We start from the raw sequence: 14,487 nt of genomic DNA on the forward strand, positions 1-14,487 counted from the left end.
GTTAATGTCCAGATTTGGCTTGAGGTTTTTGTGTTTGTTTGTTGTTTTTTTTCCTAAACTTATTGAGATCAATGATACACACAAGTAAAATTTGGAAATTCCTTACTGTGGCTGATATTGAGTTCTTTGAGCAGAAAATGCCTCATCAGAACATACACGGAAAATTTTTTTGTGTGGCTTTTTTTGTTTTCAGTGCTAACATAAATAAACTGTTTAACTGATTTTGTATAAACTTTCCAAAAAAAATCTCAAGCATGGAAAATTTCAGCCCAAAATGGAGTTTATTTGAGAAAATTACAAGCAACAGAAAAAGAGGGTTAGAATGGAAATCTGAACTCCTCATTAACTAGACTTAAGTGCCAACTTAAATGCCAGGGTTTTTTTCTGTTAATATTTGGTTTAAAGTTACATACAGGTTTGGAAGAGCTTAGCTCTTTTTAACCCCTTTTTTATTGCTGTCACTGACTTAGTTTTGTTTCAAAGTGATGGCATGGGTTCAGGACTCAATAGCTATCTTCACCGCAGCAGGAGACATACTTTTTAACTTTTTCTTTCAGATCATCGCTTGAGACCGTGTTCACATAGCCTTAAATTCCACCTAAATCCCTCTCCCTAGTATTTACTATTGGCTGGCTCTAAATATTTAGTGGCACAAGCCAATGGGGATCATTAGGCTAAGGCGGGCCTTAGGCTGTCGGATTATGGCTTCTGGTTTCCATTACAGATCTGTGGCAGTGCGAGGAGAAGACATGAGGTCTACCTAACGCAGCAAAAAGGTATGCATAAAACTCAGTAAAATACCATGCAGCCGAAACAATGATGTACTGTGGTTTTAATCGTTAGCTGGGGCAGAAACCTGCACAGTTTCATCTCTGAAATGATGGCAAGTAATGTTTTAAGCACATGTCATACGTTTCATCTGGAAATCTCAGGGCCTTTAGGAAAGTGAGGAGATGGATGTTAGTTGAGTGCTTTTACTCTTGGTCTAAGTAAATATGGAGATTGCTGTGGTCTAATGGATAGGACCTGCATCTAACTCCTTAGCAAGCAGCTAACTCCATTCCTGGCTCTGCTGCAAATTCCCTATGTAACCTCTGGCAAACTTTCTCTTCCTCTGCTCCTTCCTTTGGAAAATTCCTCTGAATTCAGGGGGGCATTTTGTTGGGGGAATGCAGGATGAGGAGTCACTTTACCAGATTTGGAGTCTCTTTTGCTTTTTGAAGGTTAGCCAATTCAGTTCTGAGACCAACAATGAATGTCTCCATTGCAGTTCTTAAGAGAATTGTCTCTTTTTCCAGTGATGTAAATTTTGTTTACATTTTATGCTTTCTACTTTTAAAAACCTCCCTGGTCTGTCTCTTTTCCCAATTTTTTAGTCCAAAAGATCTTTATTAGATATACAGAAGAAGGGATCCAAGTATGTATTAAAAGCAATTATAAGAACTCTTAATTTAAAAAGCGCCTATTGCAAATATTCAGAAAGCATTCGAGTGGTCAGTGATATTTCACTGAGTGTGGGAGTGCACACTTCTCTTATGTTTAAGTTATGAAAATGATTAACTTTTCTATAACTGTGAGGAAGCAACTGACAACCCAGGCACCTGGAAGAGCAGGGCTACAACTCTGGTGCCGCAGCTCCGAAACAGAGGTCCCTGACACTTAAAAGAAGACTTCTGTCAAGCACTGACAGTCTGCAGAAACACGCATGCAAACTAAATGGCAAGGTGCCTACACACTAAGGCCGTAATCAGGCAGCCTGAATCCCATGAGTGCTTGTGCCTAGTTTTTCCTATCGGCTGCTTTTCAAAGTCTCCATCTTTAGCTTACTTCAGTCCTCTGAGCCATGCTTCAGAGGCCTTCAGAGGTGCTTGGCTTTCTCCACTGAGTAAGCATAGGGTCTTAAGTAGGTTATAGGCGGTCTGAATGTGGTCCTCAGGGCCTAGTCATGTTCTTACTGAATGATATCGAATCCTTCACTGTCATCACTGAAAGCTGAAGTGGACTCTGGTCTGTCCATAGCAACAGTTATGGTTTTGTAAATTTTAACTAATAGTAAGCTATTGATTGACATTTCTGATAAGTTCAGATTCTTTAGACAGACAACTCCACCACTGGTTAAACATATTTCTGGATTTCTGAAAATGCTCTGAAAATTTCAGCCATTTCTTCACTAGCATACCTCTCTTCAAGGAGATCTGATTAAGCAGAAAGCTTGAAAGTGTTGTAACAAGCTGCATTTTGCTGTTTCCAGTTTTCAGTAACATGGACAAAAATACAATCTAATGAGCAAAACATTTATTTTGGTACAGGATTCTTCCTGCTGCTTAATGCTCTTTCCTTCTGCTTTTTTCTAGAGTACAGGGTTTTTCACATTGGCAGGATGCGTGTGGACATGAGCTGAAAATATATTTAATCTTAAATTTGGTAGCAAGCACTAAGTTATTAAAAACAATGCCCGCATGAAGACAAAATTATGTCAGCCCCGTAGGGACTTATGATAAGGTAGTTACTAACTTTCTTGAGTATTCTGGGGCCTGCTTTCAAATAAATAGGGTCCAGCATTTTCTGAAGTAGCAATACTTCTGATATGAACACAGTTTGTACAGAATCTACAACTCAGACTACAGCCTTTCTTGTGAAGCAGATACAAAAAATCCAGAATTAAAATAAATTTTTGATGTATTTTTCTCCAGCAGCTTGAGCATGCTCAGTGCTGTCACAGCATGTCATGATGGTTAAAGTAAGCTGTATTAGGAAATGAAGTGGCAATTCAGTGCTGCAAGACTTGTGCTGATTATGGTGGACCTGGAATAAAAATAAAGATATAAGCTCAGTCTAACCATTTAATCTTAGATACTTCTATGGACAACAGCAGCTCCCTTCCTGATGCCGATACAAACCTTATGTTCCTTTTTTCCCTGCAGGAAGCACTCAGGCTAATGTTTGTTAGCAGGGAGCTGTTTGCAAGCGGGAGAAATGCTGTGTGTGTGGCTACTCTCAAATGCTCGCAAATTCCAAGTAGCACAATATTGTTCTGTGACTGGCACTATGTAACATCTACGTTTGAGATATTTCCATGCTCTGACCAGAAAAATCCCAACTGAATCCAACTCTTGATCTTCATGGAAGGGCCCCTCACAAAGGTACTCCATCCACATCAAGGTCCACCTGGACACACAGCTTCTTTGCTGCTGATTTATGCAACCGATATGTTTACTCTGCTGTGGATATTTCCTTCCAGTGATGAAAATACCTCAGAGTGGCAGAGAGCTTCTTTTCTTTCTCACAATTTCTTCCTTTTTGCCCTCTAGGAGATGCTGATGTTGTCCGTCAGCTTGGAGCTTCATCCTCCCATCAGTGAGCTACCAGTGCTGCTGCTACTTCAGCCTTGTGTGGATGGTGAGCCTGTGTGTCACAGTGACTGAAAGGCAGAAAGGAAAGAGATGACCTTGCAGGAGCTCAAGAATGAGGTGGGATTTGGCAACGAAACTCTATGGATGCTTTCAAGTTTGTAAGCTGGAGCTGGGCTCTGTGCCGTAGGTTAAGGAGCAGGGAATGGCTCAATGTCTCTTCTTTTTCTCCCTGTCATTCCTAGCCCTCTACTCCAAAGCTGTGCTGCTCGGAGAGGCTGAAAAGTTGAGTCTACTGCTTTTGCACATAGTGTTGTCCTCCCGCACGAATATGCTCGAGTTTTGGCTTGGGAGGGTGAGAAGCTGTGGTGAAAGTGCTTTGACCTTCACAAGCTTTTAGCAACACAGTTTTTGCTCATTCCTTCATTGCCCTCAATTTTTCCCAGATGAGTGGACATGCCCCAAGGCACAATTACTGATGGTCTGTAGAGAAGGAACACAGTAAAACAGAAAAAATATTCACAAAAAGTAACCAAGCTCTTAGGCTTATTTAATGATATCTTCCATTTCTTAAAAGGGACTATATTTTTAAAAGCTTTTAGATTATTAAAAATCTAGTAATTTGAAAATCCTGGTAGGTGTCTGCCTGCTTATTCAGGTGCTTAATTACTTTTTAAAATCTGGTCATCAGAGCTTTCTTTCCATACAGATTTTTGGGCCAATTTTTCCTGTGTTGGAACTGTCACCAGCCATTGTTTTGCTGTCACCTGTAAGAGAAGGATATGTCCACTGCTTATAACTGCCAGATAACCTTTCAGAAAGCATAAGTTAAGATGTAATGTTATATGGTTAAAACATGGCTACACTATTGCTGTTAATGTGGGTGACCAAATGCCTGAAGCCAAAATGTAAGATGCTTGTTTTTCCTAGTGAGGCTCTGAAGCTGATACTCCATCAGTGTAGGAATGAAGCCAAGTAATATGACAAGTGAAATGTTGTGGTTCTGGGAATTTCTAGCAGGCTTATGGCTCATATGTGTATTTCATGTGAAAGCATGTCATGTGCCTGTCCTGGCTGATCCTGTATACAGCTGTTGAACAAAAGTATGTGGAAGAAAGCTTGCATGCAAATCTCTCTTCTATGTGTACCAAACAGAGGTGTTTTCTTTTCAGTCCAGGAGATGTTAATTATTGGGGCTGGGCAAGGAAGTACTTTCAGCAAAGGACTTTTGCTCTGAAGAATGGCAGGTTTTCCCACTTAGAAAAATTAATTTTTAATATGTCTTTTGCTTCTAGAGTTTATAGGGCAATTTGTAGTGTATATTATTACTAACTAGTATAAAGCTGCTATTAGAAAGCTAGGTGCCAACGAAGAAAACAGCATCCTTTTCTAAGAGAAAGAGAGGCTAAAAGTTTTGTAAGGTGTATTGGAGTTTTGCTTGCATGTATCAGTTTAGTAGGATAGAAAGAGGTAATAACAGGATTCTCACCAGAATAAAAACAATTCAGCCTTTAATTGATGTACACTTTTTTTAATTGTTGCAATGCTCTTTCATTACCTGAAATTTAGCATGCCAGTCATGATAATTGATATTCTACTCTACCTGTAAACTTGTTCTTTTCTCTATCATCAACATTTCTCAGAAGTGAGTCATTGAAAACTGCAAAGACACATTGAGACACTGCAATTTATTGCTTACTTTGCTTATAAGGAATCTCTGATCCTTGATGTGATATAGATTATATATAGAATTGCAAATGTAGTATTCAAGAGACTGACAGAATTTCTGTGTCCGTGCAGCTTCAGACCATCAGTGTGACCTGAACCCTTGAACTCTTAATAGTGAAAGCATGAATCCTCTCAGATGGGAGTAAAGAGCTAGACTTGTAATGAGGTAGTTTATTTAAGCTTTTTTGCTGATCATGCAAAAATAGTCAAAAAAAGATGGGAATAAGACACGCTCAAAATGGGGATCATGCTTTTTCTTTGAGCTTCTGCAAAAGTCAGCAAGTACATGGCGACTGGAACTATTGCTGGTCCATGACTGGTTGATTTTGGGGAGAGCAGGTGGTGTTTTAAAACCCCTTCAAAAACATCTGTGCTTACACTGGCTTCAAATGGCGACAAAAGCATTGAGAAGCTGTTTTTATGGGAATTTTGAGGAGGGAAGTCAGAAATAATGGATAGGGAAGAACATACAAGTGGATTTGATAGTTTGGTGACCTTCCTTAAAAAATAAATAATCCATCCTAATAATTTTGAGCTGTTATCCTAGTTAAAAACTAAAAGGATTCTTCCTTGATCAGTTGAACATTGAGAAGCCTTGGTTTCTTATGTTAAATTCTTCCATGACTTCTCACCTGCAAGGTTTTCCTGTTTTTCGAAGTAGAGACAAACATCATTCAAGAGTGGCTCAGCTGTGCTGATCAGGGAGACAGATTAAGATGATGTTTCTCTCAGCCAAGAAATGTGACAGTCTGCTTCTATATGGAGTCAATTTTAAGAAGTCTTACTTAAGAAAACAGAAGGAAGAAATGAAGAGTTTAGTCCGTGACATCTCCTTCCTTCTCCCCCTAAATTTGTAATATATAAATACTCCCTGAAATCATTGCTTGGAGTGACCTTGAATGGGTTCTCAACCTTTGATGAATTGCTTTCAGGTTTTATTTCTGAGGAGTTTGCACAATTGAAGAAGATATTCCTAGGGAATTCCCTAGGAAAATTGTCTGTCTTGTTATGGGATACGTTTCTTGTACTGTCTCAAGATGAAATGAGGGGCTCCCCTGACAAATATAAAAGTTATGTGACAACCCATCTATTTTTAGATGATTTAAATCAGTGAAGAGGGAAAAACATTTGTTTCCAAGACTGTAATTTTCCAGATGACACCACTTTATTGCACGGTGCCATACCATGAGAAAGAGCATTCTTGTGGCTTTTGAACTGGAAATCCTGTAGGAATGCTATTTCTGGCATTTATTTGCTGTGAAGCCAGGCACACATGGAGAGCAGACAGACTGACCAGATACAGTTTGTGGTATTAAGGCATTCAAAAAAGTCCCTGCTGCACAGCTCTTTTCCAGTATATGAAGTGTTGAGTGAAGTTGAAAAATTATCAATGAAGATCAAATCTGAAAGCCATGATCTGATCAGACAGCCAGACTTTCACGCTATTAATGTATTCCTTCCTCTTGCAAAAACGCTGTTTTGAAAATTCAGCTTTTCTGTCTTCATACATGGATGCTTATAAAATAATTCTTGTTAATGAACAAGATTTTGATACAAAGTGGGAGTGAAGGTTGAATGAACACTTTAATGAAAAACCAAATGCGGTCACTCCAGGTAACTGGGAAGATATTTTTTTTTACTTACCTGAGTACTGCGTGTGAGCATGCAAAAAAAATGTTGATTGAAGAATGAACACAAGCGTAGACAGCTTAGGCCCATTCTTTGGTATCCTTCCAAAGCGGGCAGTCATAGGGAATTCAGTATGGCTACCCATGCAAGAAGAGTTTTTGCATGGGTAAGTGCTTATGGGAGGTAGCTCTCTATAGCTAAAGAATTTGTATCTTCAGATACTTTCTGTATTCAGTTAAATAGAGCAGGCTGGATTTTTCCTTTAAAAAAAAAAGTATGCTCTGAAATTTTTCTTGTATATAGTTGTGTCTCTCCACAGCCTCTCTCATAGGAACAGCTCTAAAATGATAGTCTGCCTGAACGGAGCAAAAACCCTAATAAATATGGTGCATTCCTCTTTAAAAAGTGTATTTATTTAGTAAGTTTAGAAACCACTCTGAGGTTAGGTTACAGCTATTGGGATTAGAGGGCGTCTCGTGGGCAGTTCAGACATCAAGCTATAGGTCCGTGGAGCGAAGCTGAGCTGTTTCTAGCCTGATGTCTGAATTATGAATTAGGTTCATTCTAATTCCAATGGGGTAAACCTCAGAGCAGTTTATATACTTATGGCTAAGTGCTCCTAAAATACAGGCTATTTATTTAAAACATACATGTAAAATGTAATATCTAAAAAAGATGTCCGGCCTAGCGATGCTGGAGCACAGCAACCCAGCCAAATAAAATCTGAATTCCAACTTTGGAGCCCTACGGAAGGGGATGGCACAGCTGGCTTTATGCCACACGCTGATACTCCCAGCTAGGCCAGATCCCCGCTTGGCTCAGGGTGAACTGGAACAGCCACAAGACTAAATTAATTTGCCTCAGCCCAAGGCACTTGCCTCTTCCTCAGTCATGCCTGTCATGCCAAGGCTGGGAGAGCCTTGGGTCATGATGCCCTCCCTTGGCCATTCAAGAAAGTTCCTTAGGCCAAGAATACTCTGCAGGGCTGGCTCCTCTCACTTGCTATCACTGGAGCTGTGCAAAGAAGCCCGAACCTACTTTTTGGTCTAGCTGGATATTTGGGGAGTAGAATGGAGCTGGAGGGTTGAACAGAAAGCACAGGATTTATTAATAGCATCAGCAACTGCTTCCATCTGGAGCCACCCTGGTCTCTGAGCTCATTCAAGCAGCAGTGCCAGCTGGTGAACCTCTCACCTTAATCATACGTCTTTGACCCCTGCTGCTAGCATTCAGGTAGCTGTGCCAAGCTGCAGTCTACAGCTGGCTTTTTCACAGGATGCTTCTGACTGGCTGCCTTGTGGGGAAGAGCAGTCAGAGAGGGTTTCAGCAGGAGGCTAAGCCATCCCTTCCTCTATTCATTTTGCTCAGACTACTGGAGAATCTAAAGAAGAGACAGCATCTGGTGTTATTTGCTTGGGATGGGAGTGGAACAGAAACTACCTGTCATTTTAGGACAGCTGAGCTGGCTCCATCACTATACAAAAAAATGAGTCAGTTTACACTCTGGTTCTCTCTTCCCTCCTCACCATCCTCCTTTAGTTTCCATTCCAGGAATTAATGGGACAAAATACCTCTCAAGTAATTACTTCTGCCTTGGCATTGAGTGAGTTGTAGATAAATCTTCTGGAAACTACCATTCCCAGGTTTGGTCAGAAGGTGAAGATCTGTTGCAGATGCAGAAGCAGCAGATGTATAGTGGACACAAAGGGCTGATTTCTTTGGGCACTGAGGAATTGTCATAGGGCTGAAGGAGTGCAGAATTAATTCATGTAGGGATCCTGGGGCCAAAGATCACTTTATACAAATTTGCAGGAGTTGGCAAAACTAAATGTCACAAGTGAGCTAGTGGGAGTTAAAAACTGAACATGGACAAAACCCACTGTTATCGTTTTCTGTTTTCAAAGGAACTAAATCTCGCCATTTTGTGTGGCAGCAGAGTGCTTACTCATAGTTCTTGGATGCCTGAGGCTGACCATGCAGCACTAAATATGCGTGAGTGTAATGAGAATATGGGAATGATCCACCTCCCTCAGCTGCCTAAATCTATTCAGAGACCCTTGGGAGACAATACTTCATCTGGCATAACTGAATTTTGGACTGGGCTCCACTCGGTACAGGAAGAAGAAGTGGAGTGCTTTCAGTGGGCTGTTGGAATATCAGCAAACTTCTCACATAATTGATAAGCACAAAGGTAACTCTAATGAAAGGTTTTGGAGAGTGAGATAAAAGCAATGAAAGATCTGAATAGTGGATCTCCATCTAGCCCTGCTGCTGTCCTTTGGTCTTTGATTCTAACTATCATCCCCCTCTGGGCATTGTCAAATATGTCTATATTATCAACAACCTTTCCCTGGGCTGTAGCATTCAACTAGGTGGGTAATAACGGCAAGGTCATACTAAAGCCTTTTATTCAGATGCACTCCCAGTGCAGGAGAAAGATCGCATCTAGAATTGCTTGACTTTTTGCCTGCTCTCTACCAAGAGTATTTAGTCAATAAGATTTGCTCAGATGAATGTGTCTTTTTGTTTCACTTTGTTTTGATAGGTTACTCATCTGTCCTCAGAGCTATCTGGATTAGCATCTGGGTTACTTCAGAGGAGGCAGAGCAGGTCCTTGAGGTATGATGGCACTACAGAACAGACACAATGGCTTGGTTAGGGCTCAGAAGTTGTGCCTGCAATGTGTTAGAACCAGCTGCATGCCTGGAATGTTATTTTCTTTGCTGATGACCAATACACATGACTAGAGGAAAAATTCTCCAGGAAAGTGTCATAGGAGAATATGCATCAGTCAGTAAAAGCAGAATTACAGAAAAAAAAAAGATCCTGTTGTAAGAGATTAAGTACCTATCAAGTGACAACAGCAGTTTATTTTCCTCGAGCAAAAGTAATGGATATACTTAGACATAATCCTACCCTCAAGTGTTTTAATTCTGATGGCACTTCTTATCAAGGAGAGTCGCCAAAATGGAAAAGTGCACACTCTAATGGAAACAATGTCATAAATTTGACAGCATTTCTACAAGGTAGGTTGACACCTAAATTAGCTAAGAAGGCTTGAAAGAAGATGGAAAAAAAATAAAATGAAAAGGAAAGAAAAAGATTTGCTATGAGTCAGTGTTTTTATTATTTGATGAGTGTTTTGCAGCCTGTGTTTTCACAGCCAATTAAGATACAAAGGGTAAGAGGATTAGGTCTTGTTTGTTTTATTCTACCTTCCCAGTCTGTTGACTGGCTAATCAAGAAAGCTCCAGGCACAGGTGGAATTCATACCCACTTGCAATTTCTCTTTGCCTCCACGTTTTACTGGAAAATGTACTTTGTTAAACTCGCAACTCATCCTATACCTTTGAAACAAAAAAGGCAAATGCAGTGGATCCAAGCTTCCATGTCTCTTGGCCTCTTAGTGTTGGTATTGTAGACATTGCTTATCTGTACAGGATAGAGAATATGCCAATACACTTATTTATTCCATGCAGATGACCAAAATCACATCTGTATGCCAATATATGGAATGCTGATATGACCAGACTTGCTTGTATACCTCCTTAACTTCATTTGTAAGGAGATAATTTTTTCCTAATCAAATATTTGCAGGTTATTAAAATCACCCAGCAGGCTAATGAGGCCTGCAGTGTGTTTCTATGTGATTCCTAGTATATTTTCTCAACCTAAGCAAAACCAAAGTTGTGTAGCTCGAGGAGCACCTGAGGGGAAAAAAATGCATGCTTTAAAGAGGCACAGTGCTTTTGTGCTCTCTTCTTGCTCCTGGTGGAGAAAGTATTAGTTTTGTACTAGCCCATACTATCACCAGATTACTGTGCAACCCTCCGTGCAGAATATGGCATGCTGTAAAGAAAGCTGCTTCTGTGCAAACTGAATTTTTGGTTCAGCATAGATCAGTTAGGCTATGTTATATTTCAAGTCTATGGATTTAATAAAACAAGAGACTTCAAGGTTGGAGATCATTCTGGAGAGCTCAGCTTAAGTTCCTGAAATGTAATTTTCCTTCCCTACTCGTATGAGAATTTGTTGCCTGTATGGTGCAAGGAGTAGGATTTGATTGTCTGTCTTCAAGGAAGGGGGAGGAAGACATATGGAAGAACTAGAGAAGGACATTCACACACACAAATAAAAAAGACAAAAAAAAAAAGCATAACCATTAGCACATTGGTTGGAATGAAGTTCTTTCAGGTTCTCTCATGACATTCAGACTTTCAGTCTCCTCCATTCAAAAACTTAACATGACAGGTAGACCAGGGTGATATAGTTTTGGGGTGATGAATTGAAACCATCTCTATAAGAAATAACAGAAAAACTCTCTGATATCTCTGTCAGCATGTCTAATATTTTGAGACAGTCCGGAAGACATTTCATAAAACAAGCTTCCATGGCTCATTGCTTTATGTTGATTACTCATATTTTCCCTTTGTAGTAATGTTTTTCTAAATGCATTTCATTCAACACAGTGTTTCTCTGGCAACAAATGGCAGCTCATTGTTGAATAGCTAGCATTGCTTTGATGATTTTATTACTTCAGTGCCCATTTGCATAGCAGAATCCTCTACAGAACTAACACAGCCAGTTCCTTGTGTCAAAATTTTCAGGAGGTTGAGCTTTAAAAGTGCACAGCTTTCAACAGCAGAAAGATGAGTGCTTCATCCCATGAAAGTGTTTGAGGTTCAAGAAAGGTTCTTTACTGTATAGTGGCAAGGCCAAGGAAAACTAAAAGACCTTGTAAAATATTTTCACACACATGTGTAAAGACACCTTGGGACAGCTAAGAGCTGTCTACTTAGGACACTTCTGTGGGTTGGCAGAGAATGATTTAGCAGAGGTTTAAATTCAGTTTTTTATATCCCAGCTGACAGCCGCAATCAGTAGGCTATCACTGAAGTTATTTGGTCAGCCTCTTGTGTGTCTCTCTCCTGCCTCATATCAATGTGGTCCTTGGTTTTCCTCCTTCCCAGGCAGTCTAATCTCTGACACATGGTAAGAGGATTTCCATGCAAATTTTTTTGCACAAAGAAAAAAGAAGTTCTCCCAAGCTTTAAAATGGAGTAATTTTAGTCTGTTTCAGGTTCCCTACAGGTCCTGACTATACAGTGGCTGGCTAGGCCTAACACTCCACTGGAGTTCTTTGTTCTGCTTTATTGAGACTTAAGATACTTACAGTTTATTTTGGAGGATTGCAGGCTGTGAGTCTATTGGAAGATCTGTAGCTTAGTCTTTCTGTCATCTGAGAGCAGTCCACTTATTTAAATAAATATTTTTTTCAGTGAAACAAGGTTTTGACCTATATTCCAGATGAGTATCAAATTACTGAAACTGAACTTTACAGAAAATTCCATTCAAAATTTAGAAGCAATTTTGTGATACAAGGTTATTCTAAATTAACCATTAAGAGTTCTGGTTTTATGGAACTGGTATTTTTGACATTAAAATGTATGGTAAAAAAGAATACTAATGGATGTTTGTGTTTTTCTGCAGACTCACACGAGGTGAACATCCTGACCTGAGCAAAGAAGGAGCAGGAGTTGTTGTATGGAGGAACTTGACATACTGATGCTAAGTTTTTAAACCACCATTGCAATGCTCCTTCTTAGCCAAATAGGTCCAGCTATATTGATAATTGTGGGAGCTGATTTGCCTCTGAAAGAAAAATACAATTATGACAGTATCCTAACTTGTTTTTGATAAAGAGAATAAACTTCTGGATTTCAGGTGTTAATTAAAGTGAGGATTCTTCCAATATATCACTGTGCTCCCACTAAACTAAGTTATAAAATTTATCTGGGAACAAGGGTAGGCCACTTCAGAAAACCTGGCTTCACATTCCTTGTCATTCCTCACATCTGTCCAAGGTGGTTGGAACCTCAAACCTTACCTCCTTAGTTTAAGAATATCCTTGTCATTAGGAGCTCTTGGTTACCTGACCAGCTCTCATTCTACTAGGATGAGAGCTGACTGGGTTGTAATTAACTGGACACTTCCATTTATCTCTTCATGCTGGATCAACATGGTAAAATGAAGACTATATGTTTAAAGCACTTGAAAGGCAGTAAACTTTAAAGTGGCATCTAATCAACCTGTGGAATTTGTTGCTGTGGGACATGGAGGCAAACAGTTTGAGAGTCAGGGTAGGATTAAGCACTTGAATAGGAATAATACCTGCAGTTAACTTGTGAGGTTAAAGTATTATGAGGTTTATCAGTTCTTTTGCTTCTGGGCATAAACTGCCATCTCAGCCTGTGAAAGAACTTGTTTCTGCTCTTGCTTATTGCTGTGAGCCGTTTGTGGGATGCTTTCACAGGGTGTGGGGCACCCAAGTAAGTTGGTGCCGGAGGGGAGGACAGCAAACTGGAACGGTCAATAGCCCTACTGTGGAGCAGGGGCTGCCGCACTGGTTTTGATCCCCCTGCTTCTGAGGGATTCCACAGCCCATGTGGGAGGCAAGCAGCGCAGCCAGTGGGCTGCCTTATATTAAATCTTGTTCACAGAAAATTGTCAAAGCTGGGAAGTGATTTATCTTCCAGTCACTGTGCGGCCACTTTTCCGTACAAAATAGAAGCCCTCCATTATGTATGTGTGTCTCCTGACACATGAATATATTAAAAAGAATTCCTCTCGCCATTTGGTCTGAGATCACACATCTGCACATTCTCTTTCTGTCTTTTTGGTAAAGAAAAGCTAGAAGAAGGTGGCTTGAACATTCCTGCCTTTTTAAAACTTTTTCCGTAATGTCTCTTCACAGACAGAGATTATATGTATGCATGTTATGGCTAGAAGTAAATGCACAGGCATTAACTACAGCAGCAGGTGTTTGGGGGATTGTTCACCTCTAGAATATTTGCACAACACCATTGAAACAATTAGCTGTTTGCCCTCAAGGACTGGGGTTTATAAAATGGAACACTTTACAGCAAGGGTGGTTCTGACTAGAAATGGCACCAGTTAAATAAGTGTTTTTGTTCTCAGACCTGAAGATTAAGATTAAAACTTTAAACGCCTGTCTGTACCGAAGTGGAACTTTGGATTTAGACTGCAAAACTATGTTTAGGCTGCAGGAGAGCAGAGAGACAGTACTGTTGGTAAAGATGTTACAGCAGAAAACAGGGTTAAGAGTGGCTTTCTTCAGGCAGAGATACCGTGTCTTCAGATAGGCTTGCAGGAGCATCTGATGGTCTTATCACACAGAGTTTTTAAAAAAGGAGAACATTCTGACTGCTTTGAATGATTAAAGTAACCACAAGTGTTACTAAGAGGTCTAGCTGAACCCAAACAAAGACAAGTGATGCTTTTCCTCCACTTGGCTTCAAGGAGCCAGTCAAGGTGTGAGATATGCTGATCTTGAAGACCAGGATAAAGGGTTGGGGAACCCAACTTAAATGCTTCTTTTATTTCCAGACTTCTGCAAATTTCTGTACTCCATTCACTGCTTGATTCTTAAAGAGGGCGAAGTTTTGGAGATGCCATGAAATATGCTGTATCTCTCCTATTGATCTGGGTGTCTACATAGGGATGCTAAATTCTTTTATGTGCACTACTGGATTCTTGAGTGGAGATAGCTGGACAAGCACTAGCTATCTGCATGACAACTACTATCTAGAAATTTAATATATGGATCTACTGACCTTACCAATCCCTTGAGGGACCATCCCTGTAAGACTCTGTGTGCTGACATGAGTTGAGCAATCGGACAGAGCACTACAGGATTACTAAAGGAGAGTAATTCCCTCATGTTATAATCTCTGTTGCCAAGTTACAGTGGTCAGGGCCT

At 40.1% G+C, this 14,487-nt stretch overlaps 1 long non-coding RNA gene across 2 annotated transcripts in view; it reads left to right on the top strand.

The window, feature by feature from the left end:
• LOC140658521 (uncharacterized) overlaps positions 1-12,884 on the top strand; it is a 36,074-nt gene extending 23,190 nt beyond the window's left edge. For both annotated transcript variants that reach the window (XR_012044752.1, XR_012044754.1), the window contains 5 exons: positions 725-776; positions 2,925-3,143; positions 3,312-3,470; positions 9,253-9,326; positions 12,198-12,884. This is a non-coding gene — a long non-coding RNA (uncharacterized lncRNA). The remainder of the gene's footprint in view (positions 1-724; positions 777-2,924; positions 3,144-3,311; positions 3,471-9,252; positions 9,327-12,197) is intronic.
• The last annotated feature ends 1,603 nt before the right edge of the window (positions 12,885-14,487 follow it).

Source organism: Ciconia boyciana, chromosome 1 (assembly GCF_034638445.1).
Source record: "Ciconia boyciana chromosome 1, ASM3463844v1, whole genome shotgun sequence".
NCBI lineage: Eukaryota > Metazoa > Chordata > Aves > Ciconiiformes > Ciconiidae > Ciconia > Ciconia boyciana.